The sequence below is a fragment of the Macaca fascicularis genome, chromosome 4 (assembly GCF_037993035.2).
Source record: "Macaca fascicularis isolate 582-1 chromosome 4, T2T-MFA8v1.1".
Classification (NCBI taxonomy): Eukaryota; Metazoa; Chordata; class Mammalia; order Primates; family Cercopithecidae; genus Macaca; species Macaca fascicularis.
This window is the reverse complement of record NC_088378.1, coordinates 90,500,237-90,524,472: the sequence shown is the minus strand read 5'-3', so window position 1 is coordinate 90,524,472 and position 24,236 is coordinate 90,500,237. Positions and strand designations below refer to the sequence as shown.

Here is a 24,236-nt window from a genome sequence, read left to right as displayed (position 1 = left end):
TGACAAAACATAGGACAAGATAGGTTAGGACAGGACAGGATAGAAAATACCACACTGTTTCATTTCTTTTTTTAATTGGTGTTCACAGAAGCCAGCATTCATTGATGTTTTTACAACTTCCCCAGGTCCACCAAGCTTCTTGATCTCACTTCTTCTAGAAGAAAACCCAGCCAAGGTGGCACAAGCTGTAGACAGTGCCACCCAGACACAGCTCCACAGTCCATTGTATAGGATGTTGGCAGTTGTCCTGCCCTTTAAGTGCACTGTGAGGTTATTGTCCACCTCAGTTCGTCAGGAGAGACCTAGTGTGGATGTAGGGGTGCCTGATGAGAAAGGGGTGCTGGTTCTTCCTTACATCATATCCCCTGCCTGTCCCAGCCAGGCTCTGACTCAGCCAGCAGACTGGAGTCCTCTTCTGCATGGTATATTCTTTCCTGAGACTTTTCTTTCAATTAGGGGTGTGTGTGTGTGTGTATGTGTGTCTTTCTGTTTTTGTGTGTGCATGTGTGTGTCTTAAAATATAGTTCTATGTATTGTGTCTAGAAAAATGTTTGATAAACACTGGATTAAATGATCTCTCAGATTTCCTCTAGCTCTTGTCATGTGGAATTTGGTAAACTATACAGACACCATTCTGATCAGCCTACACTCTGGGTGGGTCCATTCCATAACTCATACACTACACTAATGAATATGAATCTATTTTTATGTGACTTGAGGCCATTGAAATTTTGTGTGTGTTTATGTTCATGTATTAATGTGCAAGTGTATTTGTGTTTTTATCTCACCTAATACAGGACCTAGCCACATTGCCGGCACTGAAGTACAATGTGACTGACTACAGCAAAACAAAAATGCAGTAGAGATCAATGGCCTTCAACCCCGAAGAAATTAGTTTCTAGAGAAGCTTGGGGCTATACTTCAGTGCCTAGGGCTATGTTTGCTTGATGTACAGAAGGAATAAGTGAGGGGACATACATGTATTGCTGTACTCTAGTATCCATAAAGAATGCTCCTTTGGGAATATGCCAGTGTGAAAGTAGTTGTTTATAGAACTGAGCTACATGGTCTTGTGACTTGAAAACACTTGAAACAAGAGTATAACTGCTACATAATCATTTCAAAATTCCTGTTTACTCACTGTTTTATTCCTTGGGCATAGCACTGTGCCCAGGACACAGTAGACATAATAAGATATCTGTTGGAGTCTTATGTGACTTTGCTAACCTGGGAGGAATCTTTTATTTCATTAGATTGGACCTTGGTTCTTTCTAATTAATTAAGGTCAGGAAGGACTATGATATCCACCTCATTAGCCAGAATCTAGTCACATAGCACCAACCTAACATAAGGAGGTTCATATCAATGAAATAAACATGGGTATTTAGTGAGTACTAATATTCTCTGTTAATATGATCACTCCCTCCCTTCTTGAAACACTTTATTAACTTAGCTTTCAGAAAACAGTACTCTCTTGGTTTTCCTTTGATCTCATTGGCATGTCCTTCTAGGTATCCTTTCTGAGTCCTTTCCTTTCACTTCTGTTCCTTTGCTCAATATGAAGTTCAGTGACTTCATGTTGGTAGCTTGAAATCATTCACAGTGGGAGTATTTACACCATGGAAATTGGCAAATGCCACAAATTAGGGCTTTGTCTTCAGAGAGCCAATTGTTATACATTTACCGGCTCACTACTGGCTCTATTTCTATTTTTAATGGTTCTGTTTGAAATTGTATTATGCATATTTAACTTAACAAAGTCTAAAAATTAAAAATGTCTTGAACCCCTTGTGAATGATACAGACCTTTAAAGTAACTGGTTTTCCTCCACTGAAATTATAAACTTGTCCAATATTTTAGCTCTGTGTATTTTATAGCACCATAAAATATATGGTGTTATTTTACTTTACACAATGTTTACATTTCTGTTTATCATTTACATTCTCACTATTTTTGTGTCTAGACCATCCTTCTGAGATCAATCTCTTTTTTCTTAAAATGTAGTCTTCATGAGTTCCTGTAGAGTGGATTCTTTGGTAGTAAATTCCCTTGAATTTTTGTAAGTTCTCTTGCATCTGTAAAAGACTGTATTTTGCCCTCATTCTTCAAAGATGTTTTTGTGTTTTGTTTTTTGTGGGAGGAGGAGAAGAGGAGTACAGGTTGACAGTTATCTATCAGCATTTTAAAAACATTATTCCACAGTCTTCTGGCTTCCATTTTTCACTGTGGAGAACACTGCTGTCATTATAATTGTTGTTCCTGGGCAGGTGATCTACCCTTTCCCTCGGGTTACTTTCTGTATTTTCTCCTTGTCTTAATATTCTGAAAATGTGTTATGATGCTTTTAAGATGGATTTCTCTTTCTTTATCCTGCTGGAGCTCTGTTGTGCTCTTTGAAAGTGTGTTGTCATAATTTTTATTAGTTTTGGAAAATTAATACTTGCTACTTTGTTATATATTGCCTCTCCTCCATTCTCTCAAATCTCTTTTTCCAAATTCTTATTGAATATATGTAAGACCTTCTATTTTTATCTTCTATATCTTTCAACGTCGATACCACATTTCATTTCATCATCTCTGCAACATTCTAGATAGATTTTTCAGATTATTTTTTCAGCTCATTTACTTTCCCTAATTTTGTTTAATCTGTTATTTTTACCCATCCATTAAGATTTTTTGAATTACAACACTTACAATTGTTTATTTCTAGAAGTCCAGCTTTTTAAAATTACCATATTTGCTTGTCTTTTGTTGTTTGTTCATCTTTCAGTTGCATCCTTTATTTTGTTAAATGTTTCAAACTTAGCAGTTCATAGAGGTTCAAATCTATTGTTTATTCTTTCCATTGACTGTCGTTCACATGGCCTACTTTCTAGTGTATTTAGTAATTTCTGTATATGAACTCATGTTTTGATATTTTTCTGTGAAAGTCCTACAGCCTTAACTTGGGGAAGCATTCCTCCAGCAAAAGTTTTCTTCTGTCCCTGCTGGTGATCAGTGGGCACTTATAACCCAGATCTACTTCAGTCTTCCAGAAGAGTTTAACCAAAGACCCGGTTCAACTTCCTCTCACTAATATTTCTAGTGCTTAGTATCTCCATAACAGTGTCGCTGTAGTAACACAGCCTCACAGTTATCAGAATTCATCCCTCCAGCCTACCTGCAGGATCTGGTACACCCCCTACTGGTCTGACACCCAGCTACTCCAGCTCTCCTATTGTTCTGGCCCCATTCTCTCACCTCTGCAGCCTTGATTGCAGCCACCCATGCTCAGCCCAACCCCACTTGAGGCTACTGGCTGCCCTGAACCAAACATAGGGGTGCTCAGGCCATGTGCTTCAGGGCAGGCAAACAAAGTACAACACAAGGAAAAATGCATTGAATTGGACAAAGAGTAACTCCCTCTGCCTGAAATATTCTCCATCCCCACTCCTCTACCTGGAAAGCACTCAGCTGTCCTTTAAAATTTAACTTAAACATCATTTCTAGGAGGCCTCTGATAACCATGTCCTACTTATGCCCCTACTTACCCCAATTGAATTTAAGACTGACTCCCTCCTTGCTCCTAAGTAACTTCTTCTTTTTATTTAATTATTTCTAATTCTTGGAAATAGTAAAAAAAAAAATGCCTAAATACTAATAACAAGTTTTTGATACTGCTCTCATGTGCAACAAAACTACCAACATTATATTAAAAAGCAATAATCGAGAATGTTTATTTCTGATCAATTTGTTATTTCACGGAATATCCACTCAATTTTTTTTATGATAACAAGACTTTTTTCCAGGTTTATTGAGATATAATTGACAAATAGAAATTGTATATATTTAAATTGCATAACTTGATGTTGTTATACATATATATATATATGCATTGTGAAATGGTAAATGATGACAAGAATCAAACTAGTTTGTTTTATTTTCAACAAAATTGTTTTTAAACCAATTATCACTTATTCCTTTGTGAGACCACAAGATCCTACATGTGTTTTCATATAGCCCTGCCAAACTTTTATTTCTGTACTTGTATCCTACACTATTAAACTGTCGATTTCTTGGAGGTAGTAACCACTTACCTTTATCCCTAGCAGACAGTAGATTGCCTCATATTTATTATTCACTTGATATGATTAAAGTAATGGATGAAGAGAAACCAGAATAATATTGATACCTTTCAGTCTAAGTAAAGTATGCTAGCTTCTGCCTTTGTAAGCAAGTAGGTATATGTTTTGTACATAACTGTTCATGTTTTTTTAAAATTGGGTGCATCTGTTAATACTGGATAATTGTTTGTGTAAAAAGCTCTTTGGTCTGTTGCAAAAATCATGATCATGAAATCTAGAACCATGATTGCATAGCTCACAGTTTTTATAAAAGAGAACACTCAAGGAAAAAATGTTGGTTTCTACTTCATTCTGTTTGCCCTCTCTGGAATCACATTCCACCTAATTATTTATTACATAAATATGTAGAATTGTCCACACACTGGGACTTGGTGAGATGAATCTAAGGATGACTTGTCAAACTCCTAAAAGAGATCAAAACGAATTCCGAAACTGAAGATTTATCAGATATCACTTGTTTTGCCAGATATTCCTTAATTCTTTTATCACTCAGTGTTCTTAAACAGATGCTTTTTTTGAGGGAAGAGAGAGCAGAGGCTGTAATTTTCCCACAATTTACTTCAATAAATATTTACTGAATTGAATATCAGTCTTTATTCATGCTGATTCTGTTGATCTACTTCATGAAACAACTTACATGTTCTATTAAAAGCAATTAAAAGTTGAACATAACAAATAGGGCCCTACAAATATTGGCTGTCACATCCAAAAGTGATAGATTTAGATTGCTGATTCTACAAAGATCCTATATTTGATGTCAACATCTTAGCAAGCATGGCCAATGACGATGTTTAGTGTATTTCTTTAAAAGGTTTGTAATCCTTTCTTGATTGAAATGCCCAAATCATTGAGCAAAAGAGACTAAATTTCATTATCATTGATCCTATTAGAAAAATAAGTAAGTTGGTCCAATAAATTTTGAAATCAAAACTAGAGCAACCTTAGATCGTGTGCTAATGTTAGCAAAAATAACAGAATATGCAGATTCAAATCCACGTGGGATGCAGTAGCCAAAGGTTTTTGAATTCATTAGTTTTCCATTTTGATGGTATATAGTAGGAAGCAGACTAGTAGGTAAAGCAGTGAGACAGATCTGCTGAGATCTTATGGGCATGTCTTCTTTCCTGGGGATTCCCAAATAGAGTCAGCAAGAAAGGATGAGGGGTGGTAAAGGAGCTACCTGTCAGATTGTTCTGTGCATTTTTATTCTATAATATTCCTGCTGGACACCAAGAAAATACGACCATGGGACGTGCAAGAAAGATTGCTAACAATGTGTCTTATCTTCACTTTCCTTGTTTAATAATTATCTTTAGGATATAAACAATAAAATACTAGACAGTATTTTAAGTGCACTCCATATTTTAAAGGCCCAAATAAAAATTGAGTGCAAATGAATAACCCTTTTATAATGAAGACACAATGATTTTAAATGCAATAGTTTCCATACTATATACTGTATACTTGATATAATGGCTACTTTGCCCCCTAACTCTGCCAAATAGCCTAGAGAACTTCATTGTCAATTTTTATGTCTAATGCCACCCAAACTTTTTAACAGAAATCCCACTGGTCAGTGTGTATACTTCAAGTGGTGATTCTGTGCTATGTAAGCTATGTAAGTGCTGATTATGTGCCAGGCACCATTATAAGTGATTTACATTTACGAGATGATTTAACCTTACAAAATCTCTATGAAGTAGGTACTATTATTATCCTCTTTTTACAGATAAGGAAACTGAGGCTTAGAGAAGTTATGAAACCGCCCAACGTTTCACAGCTGAAATGTATAAGGTCCTGGACTTGCAAATTTGGCACAAAGTTCTTCTAATAAGGAGGCCATAAAATAACCAAATGATTTTTTATGTGCCTATAGAACCAAAAGAACTATTTCAGAATGTCAGCTGAAATGCATGATATTTCAGATAGGTAAGAAAGTCAAAGCTCAGGAGAATCAAAGTTCTGTGGACTATCAACTTTCCTCAATTTTCCTTCTCTTCTAGGGACTTCTTTACTCCTAGAATAGAAAAGCTTGGAGAATCCGTAGGAAGTTAAAGACAAAGTCAATATCTCCTGTTAAAAGTCAGGGTGAAATCACATATCTTATGTATTGTTAATTCTTCCCACAGAGGTATTTTAGAATAAGTCCTGTCTGATTGCATGGTGAATAGCACCTTGTTTACCCCAATGGGAAATGAGTTGGAGCATCCAACCCTCACACCCTCAGTTTAGATTATTTCTCTTCATAAAGTCATGAGACATGTGCTATGGTTTGAGTCTGCCCAGCAGCTGTTTATATGTTGGGCTTGTCCGTTTGTTGCTAACCTCCTCTTGTTAACTTTTTTTTTTTTGGCATAAGTAGTAATTTTGTTGTTCATAGTGCAATAGCAGTTGACATAATTGCAGATATGCTTCAAGATTTTCAAGATGAATTGTTCTTTTTCCATTCAATTGGACAACAGCTTCCGCATTCTGGATAAAGATCTGTCTCACAATAGTTTTGTGTGAAAGGAAAGAGGAAAGAGTCAGGATACAGATAGGAAGATTTTCAGTGTATTCAAATACCATTGAGGTATGGTGTGTATGTAAATATATATGTGTGTGTGTGTATATATGTATGTATACATACATGTACTAAATTTGCATTTAACTAAATACAATCACTGTAATTTCTATCATTATATTGTCTTGTCCCCTTCTTTCCTCAACTAGTATAAAATACTTGATATCCATGAGGTTGATTGGAAAGGGAAGGCTATGGTTGACAACACATATTCATTCACCTTCATAAGTTGGGGACTTACTCTATTGAATAATCAATTTTGGAAAATAATAGTACAAAAATCAGCACATAGGCAACAAGTGTGAAAAATGCCTAGTAATAGCCTGTGCTGCAGAATTTCTGTCTTGGCCAAAATTTATAATCAAAATGAAGAAGCCATAAAATAAATATTTTTGGATCTCAAACATAGATCATGAGGGAGAAAGGAAGAGCAAGCAGTCTTTAGACAAGACAAAAAGTAATGAAAAAGTATCTCTAGTTCAACAGTATTTGGGGGAGTTAAGCTTGGGAAACATTTCTGATGGACTAGCATTTGGGACGCCAAGCAATCAGCAAGGCGTAATCTGGGAAGGCCGTTTCATCCTTCATTCCATTGGAGGGAAAATCGTGTTGATGTATAAATGTACCTTCTGGTTTCCAATTGTTCTCACTCAGCAATGAGGCATGAAGCCTGAGAAACCACAGATATTTGGATCTAAGAAGGTATTTTATTTCCCCTCTCCAGAGTGGAAAATACACAAGGGCACTTTACTCAGTCCTGTGAGTTCTCATAAACCTATAACCCTCTTCCCCTGAGCTTCATGCTCTTTAACTTGATCTGTACATAATTCTATTACCTAAAGTGCCCCTGGTATACACATCCTAGACCAGGTGGAAGATGGGGTCTCTTTCTTCCTCACACATTTCACACCTTGCCCTTCTAGCCTTTCGGTGCCAGAAACAGATTATCTTAAAGTGAAGCAGCAGCATAGTTGGACTTCAGCCTCCATATGTTTTAATTTTCTTATTGAAAAGGAGAAAAAATGGTTCTTCCGTTGCCACACACAGACACACACACACACACTCACACACACCCTTTTTTCCCCCAAATCTCTACATCATCTGAATTCCTTAATTCCCAAGACTGAATCAATCCCAATATCTTCTATCAGGGAAAAAAGCGAGACAGAGCAATGAATTCAGGGCTTCCCGGAGTGGTTTTTACTTTCCCAAATCCTTAGAGACTTCGCTCTACAATTTTTTTCTCAGCTGTACTTGGAAGCTATAACAGATACAGAGGCCATTTTAGAACCTCATTTATATTGTCCTGACACTTAGGAATCCAGTTTCTGTTATAGGGATGTCATCAAAGTTGGTGGGCTCAAAATACGACCTACTTTTTAAAACCCATCTGTTAGGAGCCTACAGATTTTCTTGGTTTGTTTCTGACTGTCTACAGAAAGGGCAACAGCAACATTCTCACTTTCCAAGCCTACCTCCCAAATAGCAATAAACTAAACACCATGAAGGAGCTGAATGCCTTTCAAATATGCAGCAGGCACAAAGCAAAAAAATAAACAAATAAACAACAGTGATATTCCTTAATCTGGAGAAAAAATGATGAGAGCAGGAAGTACTGTTCAGGTTAATTTATGCGCATCTAGGCTATTTTAATTTAAAACTTACTCTGGACCAAACAGAACCAGTTAGCTTGCCACACCTTTGCCACTGTGGGGTCACGATGTTACAATTCTCTATAACAATCAGTCTCCTAATACCACACATCTAACAAAGAGGGATTTGGGAATTGCAAGTTGAAGCTGATGAATTATTTAACATAAATCACTATTACCCATGGATTGGTGAGTTGATCTTCAATGTACCCTTTCCATTGATTTTACCCTAGCTAGATGGCTAAACATACATACACACGCACGCACGCACTCAATGAAATCTCTAAATTTCCCCCAAAGTCTATCATTCCTGGATTAGAATAAAGCCACAAATAGGGATGGTGGAAAAAGAGAGAGAAAGAAGGGAGGGAGGAAGAAGGAGGGAGGGGAATGGTCAGGAACAGGGAAAGTGGAAAAGAAGAATAGGACATTCATATATACTGGCTATTCAGCTAAATTGTTTATCTACCTAAAATACACATTGCACATTTTTTATCATTTCATTTTACATCATGGTGACCCCGACCAAATTTTGGTTACTAAGTTACTGACTCAGAAGTACATCGTAATATGATTGAGGATCCTATTTTAGAGTCTTTTAATTAAAGCCCAGCCTCCTCATGTCCATGCCTCCCATCTCCAGTTCTGTAAAGAATCTTCTTTCTCTATTACTGACCCGGCACTTCACTCTACTCTTGCCAGTTTTATGCTCAAAACCTGTCAGTGGCTCTGCCTGGTCCACTGGAAAAGTTCTGAGTTCATAGCCTCATATACAAGGCCTTCTGCCTTCTGACTCAAAGCTTCAATTTTAAACTTATATTTACTATGCCTTGATTTGAATGCTCACAAAAATAGCTCTCCCACTTCTAGAATTATATCTATAATTTAAGTGAGAAGAATAAAACAAGAGAGGAATAAGAAGTAAAATGTAGACTCTGTAGTAGGAAAGCAAACATTTTTCAACAAATCCCTAAAACACACCAATTTATATATTATTGGCCTGAAGTGTTCATATAGTTACAAATAGCTGCAAGGAAGTCTGGGAACAAATAATTCCCCAGAGAAAACTGAGGTTCTGATAGTGAGGAAGAAAGGAAGAATGGTTATTGGGTAAACAATCTGCAATGTGTATCCAAAAGCCCAAAGCCAGTAGTGGAAGGAGGTTACAAGATATTTTGGTAACAGAAATTATACAAATACATATGCTGTGCAGGGCTAAGCTCTACATAGTAGCCTATGAATTTAGGCAGGTTTTTGTTATAACAAATCAACTCTAGGCAGATGGGATATAAAATATCCCAAATTATTACATCCATATATAAATATTTTTATAATTCCTTTGCTCTCATTTCTGAGTTCTGAGACCAAGTCATGAGTTGCTAACAAACAGAATGTGGTACAAAACATCAGTTATTATAACACTGACAACTCAACTATTCTTTTGAATTAAAAGATCTTAGTCCCGGGATAATAATAAATATGAAAATTATCCAATATTTTAGCAAGCAGCTTGAGCACAGGCACGTTAAGGTGGCTGATATTTTTGTGCTGAATCAAGCAAAAATTACATAAATATTTACACATCCTTATAGCCGGAAGGGAATGGATCATGATTAAAATAAATCAGTCTCTTGGCCAGATGTGGTGGCTCACGCCTGTAATCTCAACATTTTGGGAGGCCGAGGAGATCAGATCACCTGAGGTCAGGAGTTCGAGACCAGCCTGGCCAATATGGTGAAGCCCCATCTCTACTAAAAAAAAATAATAATAATACAAAATTTACCTGGGCATGATGGTGGGTGCATGCAATCCCAACTACTAGGGAGGCTGAGGCAGGAGAATTGCTTGCACCTGGGAGGTGGAGGTTGCAGTGACCCGATATTGTGTCACCACACTCCAGCCTAGGTGATGTGTGAGACTCTGTCTCAAAAAAAAAAAAAAAAAAAAAAATTCTCTACATGAGCATTTGCACTAAAATTGAAAATAAATGAAAGTATGAAAGTATGATGTGTATACTTGCACTGTATAGACATGCAAGTATGTCAGTTACTTTAAGATAGGTGAAGTCTAGAAGTGAGGATGGGCAGGAGTAATTATCTTTGTGATCTAGCCTGTAAGCCTGTAGCGAGTCACATTCTTTATGTCTAAGAACTGTGACTGGTACATAATGCTCAACTGTTGGCTGGAAAATAAAATGAAGTTTTATCATAACCACATTGAACTATGGTGGAAGTATTCCTTAAAGGAACCAAGGAGAAGTCACTTCCGGGCTTTGCACCAATAGAGAAACTTGCTATCCTTGTTCCACTATGTTACCACTGTCTGCTGATTTCAGCTGGTCTTCTCACTTTTTGATACTCTTATTTTTGGCTTCCACACTATCTTTGCTTTTAAAATGTAAGCTCCCGGAGGTCTGTGTTCTTTGCTTTAATTTTAACAAGCTTCTAAGTCAACAACAAAGTGTTCTATGCCCAAATCTGAAAAAACCCAGGCACAGTCCAAGAACTCAGCCTTCCAAGGTATACTTTGCAACTGACTTGCTGTGTTGGCACCAGGCAATTCATCTCCCTCCTTCCATTCATTCATTGCTGAATAGTAATAATAGTCATCCTTACTTACAGCAGTGTTTCCTTTGTCATTAAATATTTACTAAGCATCCACTGCATGACACAAACTTGGAGCTACACAGGCTAAACCAGCCAGATGCTGTCCTTGGCTTCAGAGAGCTTTTATGATACAAAAGACAGGCGGAGGCTGGGCACATAAGTACAGGTTAAGAGTATGCAAACTTGTGTGTATATGCATGTGTGTGTGTGCCAAAGAACAAAGGATTGAATCACAGCCATTTGCTATTTTTTTTTACTACATGTGTTAGCCTTAATTTTAGGTTATCTTTGGCCATGTGTAAACGGAAATATATTTGAACTTCAAAAGCATTGAACTTCACACTAGAGAGTAACCAGATTCTGCCTCTTTTTCTGTTTTCACAAAGGGCATTCACTAGCATGTACCTAAAGGTACTGACATAGCAGGTACACAGTATGACCCCACAGAAGAATAATGAGCAATCAAATATTCACAGCAACAATGAGACTGTGGCTAATGAGATCACACCATGCAATGAGATAGGTTGGTGTTACCTAAGTGCATAATACCACTACAACATTATTTTTTATGGTAGAGGTCAACATAGACTGAATTGAAATGGTTATTTCTGCTACGAAAATACTATCTCTGGACAGAAGACGGCATTTAGAGAAATGGGAACCAAGAGGGTATAGAATGGAAATTATGCTGTGTTAATATGTCTCCAGCTATGAAGCCCCAGCCATTCCCATTAACCTTGTGTCAATTTGTATTATTAAGAGAAGTCAATTATGTGAGGTACATTAGAATTGTTTTTAAGCCAGCAATAGTTGGAGGTTGTCATCTGGGACCTAGCTGTGTTTCCCTTGTTTGCTTTTTCTGAAAGATGAAAATCTGCCATTTTAGCCTCAATGCCTCATAATATATATGTTAAACTCACCACTGCCTCATTATTTATTAATGTCAATTTATTATACTTCAGTAGAGGATGGAGGCTGAAGCCACAACAGTGACAGATGTTCCAGAAGATCAGCTTATATAATGAGAAGTTGGGCCAAATCTGTTGAAAGCAGTGTTTTTTGAAAAAACACACTGACTTCAAAGAAATGAGTTGTGGCATCTGTAACATCTACAGGAGCAGCGCCAATGGAGGCTAGCGGGTCTGCAGAGGAGCAGCTCAAGTCATGCGATTATTGGAACTTGCAGCGAAATGACTGGAACAACATCTGGGCTGCAGCAAGCTGGCCAGGACATTTTAAAAGAGCTCCTGTGGTGCCTCCAACTTTGATTTTACAGAGCTGCGGGGAAAGAAACAGGCCGTGTTCAAGAGCTCATGTGTTTTGCCTCACATGTTTTGTCCTTGGTCACTGTGAAGGGCCTCACTCAGCTGGGGACCCTGAGGCACACTCTTGGGCAGTCATTCTCTGTCTACTCTGCTAGCTCTGTAGGTTTGCGCTAGGGTCTGGGCAGGCAATCCCTGCAAAGGGTATAAAATAAGAAATACCTTGCACTAATTCTTGAAATTTACGCTTATTCTTTCTCAGCAAGAAATTCTCAAAGGATGCATTTGTGCAAGATCAGTTAGTTGGGTTTGGATAATATGCCAGTTGGAAACTAAATAGGATGTGTATGTGTGTGTGCATCTGTGTGTGTGCGTGTGTGTGTGTATGTGTGGTGAGGGGGTGAGGAAATTATGTTCTACAACTGAGAATGAAGAATATCCATTCCCAGTACCCCAGTATGATTCTCAGTATCATAGTATCACAGTGTTTAAAAACACCTTTTCCCTGTCCTCTCTAGAATATTCAAATATTTAACAAATATTATTGTTAAACTACCGTGTGTATGACATATAGTAGAGAGGATCCTGGACAGAGAGCACCTGGGACTGAATCCCAGTCTTGTAGCTCACCAGTTTCATGAACTTCTACTACTGAGATGCTTTGCAAAACATTTATAAGGTGCTTTGGAAACTCTGAAGTTCCATAACATAGCGCAGGAGGTGGGACAGCAGAGTGATGAAAAGCATGGTCCCTGGAGTCAGAATCCTTGGGTGCAAATCTTGACTTTGACACTTACAGGGTGAGTGACTTTGGTCACATTATTTAATCTCTCTTTATTACTCAGTGTCCACGTCTATAAGATGGGGTGATAATAATAGCATATATTACAGAGGCTTGCTTTTAGGAGCAAATGTGTTAATATATAAGATATTTTAAAAATTTTACTTGGCACATACAAACCATTATTAAGTACTTGATCCTTTAAAACTCTCTCTCTCTCTCCTGCCCCCATCCCTTCCCCCAAAGCCCATAGTGGCACATGTGTCAGAGCCCTTAGTGGAGGCCTTAGTCAACTCAAACCTCAGATCAGATGTAGGAAGGGATATGCGAAAAGAAATGATCGAAACCAATAAGGAGAATGAGAAAACTCTCAGTTCTTTCTCTTTTCTCATTTCTAGTCACAGATGCTCAATGGCATTTGCAAATGCCTACCCAAATATGCCAACAGCAAAACGAATTTAAAAATAACTTAAATATGATTATAATCTTCATAAGATACTGCATTTAATGCAATCTCCAAAAGTGACACTCATACCGGTAGGACATTTTAGGTTCAAGTGCTTCAAGAACTAACAGAATCATCCCAATGTGGAGGCCCTATAAATGATCACTTTGGGAAAAGCATTTTTTTTTCCTTTTATAAACTCAGTAACAGCAGAAACAGATCATAGTGTCTAGAAGCCACAGTGATAATCTTTCTTATCCAACCATTTTCACTTCAGGATGAAAGACGGTGTTGGGGCCTAGCAGATTTTTCTTGAAGTTTATGATGAGTCAACTACACAGACAAGAAGTCCAGCCTCCTCTTTGATATCTCCCTTTTTCCCTTATCTAAGCCAACTCAGTGTTACTTTTTATTGGATTTCCATTACCTCAATGTTCTTCATGGAGCCTCAGTTCCTGTAACTGTTACAGCTGATGGTAGTTTAGTACTTTGAACATAATTAATTAAATCACTGCATCACGCAGGCCAGACATATTTCCATCAAAAGTTGCTATCTTGTCTTCCAGCTTAGAAACCTTGGCATAGTGCCTTCTCGGAAAGCCTGGATTACATCTAAAACCATGTGGCAGAGGGAGAAACCAGAGACAGGCCATCCTGAGAAGACTCAGGCTGGGATGAAAGCTCTGCTCTCCAGGGACAAAGTGGCAGGGGACCAGTGATGCTCAGAGATACTCCACTGGCCTGTGAACATTATTCTGAGCAATTTCACTTGCTTCCACACCACCTGCCCCCAAACACTTCTATTATAGTGGCAGATAAATCTGATACCCAACTTCAACCGCACTTTCTTTCCAAAATATATGTAACACTAATACGCCTGGTGTATTTACTGCTTATTATTAACCAATAATCATTTCCATGGAGTATGAAATAAATTTCTCTTTTCTCCAATAATCCCCTAAAGGTTGTCTTTATATGAGAACATTTCCTAAGTCACAACCATTAACCATCTATAAAGAAAGACTCGTTTTTTCCTTTGACTGATGAAGTACTATATGACTGCTACAATGGATAGAAGGAAAGAAGTAAAGGATAGTAGCACTTACTAAACACCTATTATATATCAGTCCTATTCTGTGACTTCAAAGATCTTACATTCATATTGTTAATCTAAGGCTAACAAGCTCATAGTAGTGGCTACCACTTTTAAAGCACTTTCCAATGATCCTGCATTCCATCTCTATGTACTTCTCTTTTCAGTCCTTACTTTTTAAAGAAAAGATACCCTTTCACTTCCAAGTTCCACACAGGTACCAGATATCCCAATGCTCCTACTTCTCATTTTTCCAATAATTCCTAAGTAAGACTGCATTTGCTAAAGTATTCAACAGAATAGCATTACATTCCCCAGTCATAGAGCCATTTCTCTGACTGATGCTTCAGAACTATGCTGTCCAGCATGGTAGCCACCAGACACATGGCTACTGAGCACTTGAAGTGTAGCTAATGTAGCTGCAGAACTAGAGTTTTTTAATTTCACTCAATCTTAATTAACATAAGTTTAAATTTTAAACCAAAAGCAATGTAAATTCACTCAATCTTAATTAACATAAGTTTAAATTTTAAACCAAAAGCAATGTAAAAAGTGAAAATTCACTTACTGTTAGTGTAAAATAGAAACTGGAGCTCAAAAACTAAGTACAAAAACAGTACAATCTTACAGAAGTAAGTTTAATGTGGCCAGTAGAAAATTTTAAATGACATATGTGGCTCATCTTCTATTTCTATTGGGCAATAATGTTCCAGAAAGAGAATTATAAAGAGAATAAAAAGAGTGTTCTCCACACCTGGAATGCAGAGGGTGAAGAATAGAGGGGGAAATAATGAAAAAAATACTAATTTAACCCAGCTAACTACATGAAAGAAAAATAATTTTATGTGAGACTAAATCATGGACTCATTATTTCCCATAGGGTTGATTTTCCATTCCATGTTCCTCATTAAATTTGACCTTGAGAAATCCTTCACTGGCCACTTCTGGGTGGTAAGCTTGCCTTGTGTGATGCTGACTACTCAATGTCTGGACACAACTCAGCCCTCTATCCTTTAGTAATCCAGTAGAAGATTATAGAAGTTATAATTTTATTCATTCATTCATTCGTTCGTTCGTTCATTCATTTATGTCTACATGATCTGAGATCCATGTTTTTGGATAGCACAATTTGGCATGCAACCATAATAAATAAATTGAATTTCAAACATTTTTAAAAGTACTTACACGGTATACTAAACACACAGCTTACAGCAATGGCATTAAATGTCCCCTATGTGATATTTTTGGGGGGGCTTAATGAAATGAAAGGATTACAGAAAATGTTTTTGTCAAAATGATTCTGTAAAGTGAGACTGTAGATCAAAGTTCACCACTGTCAAATATACAACTTGAGAACAAACTAAAGTGCTGCTATTAATCATGGTTTCTGGGGATTTGATGACATAGATTAAACTGCTGTAAAGAATACTGCTGTGCATCATGTTCTTGCAACTGTCATCAGCACTTCTGCCAAGTGTCCACAGATCATGAAGAAAAGCTGCTTAGCCTCTACTGGAGGTATCTCTCTCACTGAGCTTAGTCAAGAATATGAATAGCAGGTTTAAGTTCATGACAATACCTCAAAGATACTGTATCTGCAAAGCCACTGTTTTCTTAGGGAAGAAAAGGCTTGATGAGTTTGAGAGGCAAAGTAGAGGTGGAATATGAAGCAAGTAAACTGACATCAGATACTACATGACTTTCGTTTCCATTTAACTTTCAAGCAGATAGACTTTCCATAAATACTCTGTAAAATATTTTAAATAATTTATAATGTGCTATATTTCAAAGGTCTGAGGCTATGTAATTTTTTTTTTTTTTTTTTTGAGACAGAGTTTTGCTCTGTTGCCCAGGCTGGAGTGCAGTGGTGCTGTTACCAGGTGGGTCTTTGTTCTTAGAGCTCCCAAGATGGTGGCGGGCCACTCTCAAGATGGGGTAGCAAGCCTTTTGTTCTCTGACCTGGGGTTCTCGGCCTCATGGATTCCAAGGAATGGAACCTTGGGCCATGTGGTGAGTGTTATAGCTCTATTAGAAGCCATGGATCATGGAAGAGAACCGAGGAACCCAGCGACTAGTGTTCAGCCCAATTAGGATGAACCCAGGCACTTAGCCACGCAGGAACAATGGCGAGCCTCTAGCCCCAACGGGAGCGTCAATGGGCGCCTCACTGGATCAGAAATGCAGCAGACACCCTGCCGGATCTGGAGGGATGGAAGTCAAGGGGGAGTCTGGAAGAACCATTTGTAGTTTTACAGCTTGATTCTGGAAGACAAACTTAACAAGGAGGTTAAAGATGCAGGGATTGAAATGTATGGCCTGAAGTGCAGGGGCATATGGGTGTGGGTGGTGAAAGTGGGGATTCCAAAAAAAAAAAAAAAAAAGAAAGTGGGGATTCCTTTAGAAAACCTCCTATAGGATGGGGCATCAATATTTCCGGAAAGACACATTCTCCATAGAAGCTCTTGGTAAGGGGAGCTACTGGTAGTACACAGCATGGAGGGGATGCAGTGAGTGTGAAAAGGGATAAGAGAACAGTAAAAAGAAAAATATGACAAGGGTGGGCCATGGGCATCTACGATTCTAGTTACTTTCCTCACGGTTGTCACTTGAAGAGCAGGCACAGATCCTCTAGAGGTTCACAGGAATAGCTAGCATTTTCTCCTAGATTTTCGGGTTCCTTTGGCAGTATCCAGGGTTTGACTTGAGTGTGATGTATGCAAAACTCCACTCCAGCAACTTTAACTGTGGTTGGGGTAGATAAAATGACTGGGTGAGGTCCTTCCCAGTATGTATCTATGGATGGGGAATTAAAGGGAAGGGATTTGACTAATACCATGTCACTAGGTGTCCTCCTCTCGGGGACAGGTTCCCTGTGATGTTTTAAGAACTTGTTGATATTTGGCTAAGGAGGTGATGTCTGCAACTAAGCTGGCTGTCTCTCGGTCAAGCATACGGTCATTGGTTAGGAAGGGCCATCCATACAGCATCTTATATGGGCACTTTTTGGGGAGAGTTATGGATTCTAAGTAAGTCTATAGGCTACAGAGCAGGTCATGTAAGGTGGGTTTCTTGGATTAGCTGTTTTAGATGTCGTTTGAGTGTTTCATTCATTTTCTCGACTTTTCCTGAGGATTGTGGCTTCCAGGCACAGTGTAAGTGACATTGTATGCCTAATGCCTGGGATACTCCCTGGATTACTGCAGCCTTGAAAGCAGGGCCATTGTCACTCTGTAAGCCTGGGGGAAGTCCAAATCTGGGAATTATTTCATGAATTAGTGCCTTTATTACCTCTTGGGCCTTTTCTGTCCTATAAGGAAAAGCCTCCACCCAACCAGTGAAAGTATCTACCCAGACTAGTAGATACCAAAATCCCTGAGGTTTGGGCATGTGGGTAAAATCTAGTTGCCAGTCTTCTCCTGGGTAATGGCCTGTTCTTTGTTCTCCTGAAGGAGCTTGGCGATAAGGCAGGGGATTATTTCTTTGGCATGCTTCACAGGCCCTATCTGCTTAATAGTTTTGAAAAGGCCCGGTCCAGTAAATAATGATTTGGCCATCTGATGGGTGCTATCAATGCCTAAGTGAAAGGTCTGGTGAAGGGTTTTAAGTAATTTCCACTGGTTAGCTGCAGACAAAAATATTTTTCCTTCTTCGGTGGCTAGCCATCCTGAGGGGAGGAAACTATGTCCTCCTGAGGTTTCCCATTCTATTTCTTCTGCTGAGTACCAGGGCTTGGTTTTCTGGAGGAGATTATCCCATACTAGGGGTCCTTCTATAAGCATTTCGAATGGAGGGTCCCGACTTGTGGTTCTTTTGGCTTCAATATCCGCTTGGCGGTTCCCTTCTATTTTCCTTTCCTTTCCTTTCTGATGACCCTGGCATTGTAAGACTGCCACCTCTTTAGGTTTCTGTACAGCCAATAATAATCTCCTAATGGCTTCCTGATGTTTGACAGGTATTCCCTCGGAAGTTAGGAATTCCCTTTCTCTCCATATTGCTGCATGGGCCTGGAGGACTAGGTAAGCATACTTAGAGTATGTATATATATTTACCCTTTTTTCTTCTCCTAATTCTAGCACCCGAATGAGGGCTATTAGTTCTGCCAGCTGAGCGCTAGTTCCTGGAGTGAGGGGATTACTTTCAAGTATTCTATTATCACTGACCACTGCATACCCCACCTTTCAAAGTCCTTTTTCTACAAAGGAGCTTCCATCAGTACACAAGCTGAGGTTGGGGTCAGTCAAGGGAACCTCTAGAAGGTCCCCTTGAGCAGCGTAGGTTTGAGCAACTACTTGTTGACAGTTATGTTCTATCTTTTCTTCATTGTCTGGAAAAAATGTGGCTGGGTTAAGAGTTGCGCAAGTGCGCAGTTGCAGCACTGGCCCTTCAAGTAATAGTGACTGATATTTAAGCAAACGGTTGTCTGACAGCCACGAGTCTCCATTAGCAGTGAGTATGCCATTCACATCATGAGATGTCCACACGATAAGATCTCTTCCCTGTATCATTTAAACTGCTTCAGATACTAAGACTGCTACTGCTACCATTACCCATAAACAATGAGGCCAACCCTTTGCCACTACATCAATTTCCTTACTCAGATAGGCCACGGGTTGCAAGCTGGTTCCTTGGACCTGTGTAAGGACTCCTAGAGCTATTCCTGTTTTTTTCTGTGAAATACAAAGAAAAGTCTTGCCCAGTTGGCAAGCTTAACACTGGGGCTTGGGTTTGGGCCTTCTTTAGGGCCTGAAAAGCTGCTTCTGCTTCAGGTGTCCATTCTGCTAAATGGGTATTGGCTTTCTGGGTTTCCTTAATTAGTGTATAAAATGGCCTGGCTATTTCACTGTACCTGGGAATCCATATTTGGCAGAAGCCTGTTATGCCAAGGAACACTCTTAATTGCTTCAGGGTTTGGGGATGAGAATAAGCCAGAATAGGCTGGATACATTCCTCACTGAGGGCCCTGGTGCCTTTGGATAGTTTTAGCCCTAAGTATTTATGTAAGCAGAGCTGAGCCTTTGGTTTGGAAAACTTGTAGCCACAAGTGGCAAGGAAGTTTAAAAGCACTTGGGTGGCTTGATGGCACAAGGTTTCTGAACGGTGGCTAGAACTAAATCATCCACATACTGAAGGACACAGGTATCCAAGTATGAGAACTGGCTCAAGTCTTGGGCTAATGCCTGGCCAAATAGATGGAGGCTATCCCTGAACCCTTGGGGTAAAGTAGTCCAGGTGAGTTGAGACGTTGGGTTCGAAGGATCTTCAAAGGGAAACAAGAATTGAGAGCCAGGATGTACAGGGATGCAGAAAAAGGCATCCTTAACGTCCAGGACTGTAAACCACTCTGCTTCCTCTGGTATTTGGGAAAGCAGAGCATAAGAGTTAGGTGCAGCTGGGTACAGAGGGAAAACAGCCTCATTGATAATCCTGAGATCTTGCACTACCTCCACTGTCCATTCGGTTTCTGTACTCCTAAAATTGGAGTATTGTAGGGGCTACTGCATGGTTTTACTAGGCGTTGGGCTTTTAGGTCCTTAACAATCTTTTGGACTCCTTGTTGGGCGTCGGGTCTAAGGGGGGTACTGCATTTGGTAGGGAAAGGAGGCAGAATCCTTTAGTTTAATTTGAACAGGACGCCATTCTTTGCTCATCCATATTGTCCTTCTGTTGCCCAGACTTTAAGACTAATTCCTTCCTCAAGTAGGGGACAACAAACAGATGTTTCTTCTCCTATGTTCAGGTGTATAATGGCCCCTGCTTTTGCTAGACTGTCTCTCCCTAAAAAAGGAGAGTGGCTTTCAGGCATAATTAGAAAAGCATATGAAAAGAGTAAAGTTCCCCAGTCACAATTCAGTGGCTGGGAGAAATATCTAGTGACTGCCTGTCCTAGGACCCCTCGGATAGTGACAGATCTGGAGGGCACTTGTCCGGGACAGAAGAGTTAGACTGAGAAGGCTGCACCAGTGTCCAGGAGACAGTTAACCTCCTGGACCTCAATGGTCGAGCGTACCCGGGGCTCTGTGAGGGTAATGCATCAGCTGGCACTTGCCATGGGCACCCTCAGTCCTGCTGCTGGATCATCTGGTCAGTGGCTTCTGACTCAGAGGACCTTTGTCCCCTGGGGCAGTGGGCCTTCCAGTGATTCCTTTGACATAAGGGGCATGGACAAGGGGGGGCTTATTTCTATTTGGACAATCTTTTTAAAAGTGTCCTTGTAGACCACACTGGAAGCAAGCCCTATTAGATATTCGATTTGCCCAGCCTTTCCCTGTTCCAGAGGCTCCAAATTCCGCTTGCCTGAGGGCCATGACTAAAGCGGTGGTCTTTTTCTTATTCCGTTTGTCCCATTCTGTCTGCTCCTCCTGATCTCTATTATAAAAAACCAAGGTTCCCAAGTTCAATGGAATTTCTAAGTTTTGCTCCGGGCCTATGGTGGACTTTTGAGGTTTTTTCTAATGTCTACAACTGACCGAGTGATAAACTTATCGTTTAAGATTAGTTGGCCTTCCACAGAGTCAGGTGACAGAGATATGCTTCTTCAATGCCTCCCTTAGTCTCTCCAGAAAGGCAGTAGGATTTTCTTCCTTTCCCTGTGTTATAGTGGACATCACTGAATAATTTATAGGCTTCTTCCTAGTTTTCCTTAGTCCTTCTAGCATGCAAGTTAGCAAATGTCTGCAGCACCAATCTCCATGTTCTGATTCTGCGTCCCAGTGAGGGTCTACACTGGGAACTGCCTGCTGGCCTGTGGGGAATTGTTCTCTTTCCTCTGTTGTCATCCTATCATTGACCTGACTGAGATACCAGAGATCGCCAAACCCTCGAGCTGCAGTTATGGCGGCACTTCTCTCATTTGGAGTTAGTGTCTGATCTAGCAGTAACATATCTGTCCATGTCAGATCAAAGGATTGTCCTAACCCTTGTAAAACATCAATATAGCCATCAGGGTTATCTGAGAATTTACCTAGGTCTATTTCAATTTGCTTCAAGTCTGAGAGGGAAAAATGTACATGCACTCTGACTGGGCCGAATTCACCTCCCACCACTGGAGGGAGCATAATCGGAGAATATTGGCACTCTTGGGTCCATTGTTTACCCCTTTGTCTATCTCTTTTTGGACTGTTTGGGTTGAAGGGGGTCCTTATTAGTTGGAGAAGGAGCCGGGAGAACACTGGGGCAGGGGGGTAGACTCTGAGGGCTTCCTGTAGGGCATAAATTACACTTTTTACATAATAGCGAATTGTCTCTTAATGAAAAAAAAAGTTCGCACATATGGCACTTCACTTCATTTGCCCTCATTTCTACAAAAGAGGTCTAGCTGTAAGATGGTGTTATAATTTATACTTTCCTCAGGGGGCCAGGTTTCTCCCCCTTGAAGAGGATATTGTGGCCAGGCAGTACTGCAGAAGAATATAAGTCATTTCTTTCTTAGCGTCTGAGGGTCAAATTGTTCCCAATTCTCCAGAATACATCTTAGGGGCATTTTTGCCTTGGGGGAAACATTTCCCATCTGAAAAAAGAACATAGGGATGCCAGCACCCCTAGTCATTTTCCGATAAGCATTAGTCCTAGAGCGTCTTCTATGGTCCTAATGCTTATACTTTTCCAGGGTGTGTAACCACCCCATGGACCTCTGCTTATCAGATTAGTTACGCTTACCGATGTAGCAGTCCTGCACCCGTTTTCCCGCCTCTCTTGACCACAAAGAAAGAGGTCCAGGCTGCTGGATTCTAGTGGTCCTTTACCAGCGTGCCCAACATTGCCTTTGCGCTCAGGGGTGAGTTCTAGATCTGGGCTGGGTTCCTGAGTATTTCATAACAACCCAGTTGCCCCATCAAGATGCATTCCCATAAACACCAGTTCTTATGCAAATTCGTTTCAGAGAGGGTGTAGGTAACCTTTTGAGTCAGGATTGAGATAGAGTTTTTTTGAAGATGATAACCATTTTTTCAAAGTGAACTTCCTTTATGTCTGTGGACTAAACTGTCTAAGGCCACAAGATTAGAAGTTAGGATAATACAGGTTACACTGTTAACTTTTAGCGAAATTTATTTTTATTGAAAACCTTGTAAGTCTGGAATTCCAATTTTCCTTTGCTATTAATAAGACCTTGTCTAGTCTAAATTAACTTAGAATTGGTATAGATGGTTCCTTTCTGGTTCTGTGCTTTAAGGCTTGACTGAGTGCAAACAGCTCGCACATTGAGCAAACCAATTATTAGGCAATTTTCCCAACTCTGCTTCTACAAGAATTTCCCTATCAATTACTGAACACCCATTGTGGTTTTTCCCTTAGTCATCTGGGAGGAAGCATGTATCATCCTGTCCTGAAGGGGGTTTCTCCTAGGTCTGGTCGGACCTTTGTATGGTACTTAAGATTAAAATCCCCTGTTAGGAAATCTGCTGGGTTAAGGGAATTATCGGTGGTTAGTGTTAAATCACCTTTTTCTAACAGAATAGCCCCATACTTTAAGATTTTTGAGTTAGTAAACTACATTTTTGCTTTTTTTTTTTTTGACTTAGGATAGCCTGAACTGGTGAGGTGTACTCACAATGAGGTTTCCCCTAAAAGTTATTTTTCTACTTTCTTCTGGTAGCAAAACAGTTGCTGCTACAGATTGAATGCACTTGGACCATCCATGGTTTACTGGGTTTAGGATTTTTGATAGGAATACTACTGGTTGTCAGTGGTCTCAGTGCTTTCAGGCTGTGCCCTTGTTTGGTATTGGAGTGTTATAGGGTCCCAGAGAAGACCTTCAATTACCAATAATAGGTTTTAAATTTACCCTGGCTTTTAAAGGAATAGGGCACACTGTTCTTTTCTTTACTACTTCTCTCTCTCTCTCTTTCTCTCTCTGCCTTTCTCTTTCCCCCCCTCTCTCTCTTTCCTTTCTCTCTCGTTCCTCTCTCTCTCTCTCTCTTTCCCCCCTCCCTCTCTTTCCTCTCTCTGTCTTTCTCTCTTTCTGTAGATGGATTTTGGGAACACAGTGGAAGGACATTTGCTCGCTGCCCCCATTTGCCACTACAGTAATATGCGCCTCCCTTTAATTTACTCAATTCGTTTTCATCCCGATCTCTTATGTTGTTGTAGATCCAGTTCCACTTGTTAAAATACTGGGTCATCAGTTCTAAGGCCCTGGCCAAGGAGCCAAGGTTTGGAGATTGTATTGCCAGGGTTGGGGAGGGGTTGTTAAGCTGGGTAGAAATGGGGGAGGAGAGCATCTTACACAATGGGAGAGCAATCCTCATAGCCATTTACAAACTTGGGGCCCTGATAAGGGTGGTGGGGAATGAGTCCCACAAAACTGCCCATGTCAAGAGCTGTATACCTAAATTGGGAGGGACACCAGGTGCAAGACTCCCTGGGTTCATAGCCTAAACACCCAAGGACATAGTGTAGAGCTTCCTTATATCCCTTTGGAGATACAACTTGCTCTAATACTTGGGAGAGAAAGTGAAAGTTTGAAGCATTAGTACCTAGGAGGCAGGGATTGGAGGAAGTAGATTCAGAGGTGAGAAGACTTTTGGGGCTACACTTTCAAGAAAGTTGTGGTCGGGACCCAGGAGTTATGGGTCAGAAGGAGAGGCAGGGGCGCACTCATGGGCAACTGTTGGGTAGAGACTTCTGGCTGCACCATGATCTTTACCAGTGCCGGGAGTTCAGGACGACAGTTTTCTGCCTCTGGTCAGCCCTCAGCTTCCCCAGGAAAACTG

At 39.9% G+C, this 24,236-nt stretch overlaps 1 long non-coding RNA gene across 2 annotated transcripts; it reads left to right on the top strand.

Moving 5' to 3' along the window:
- The first annotated feature begins 313 nt into the window (after positions 1 to 313).
- LOC107129519 (uncharacterized) lies at positions 314 to 14,265 on the top strand. Of its 2 annotated transcripts, none has more exons than XR_012434358.1 (3): positions 314 to 422; positions 6,001 to 6,053; positions 14,000 to 14,265. It is a non-coding gene; the product is annotated as an uncharacterized lncRNA (long non-coding RNA). The 2 variants fall into 2 exon arrangements; XR_001490167.3 differs by having other exon boundaries at positions 5,854 to 6,053.
- The last annotated feature ends 9,971 nt before the right edge of the window (positions 14,266 to 24,236 follow it).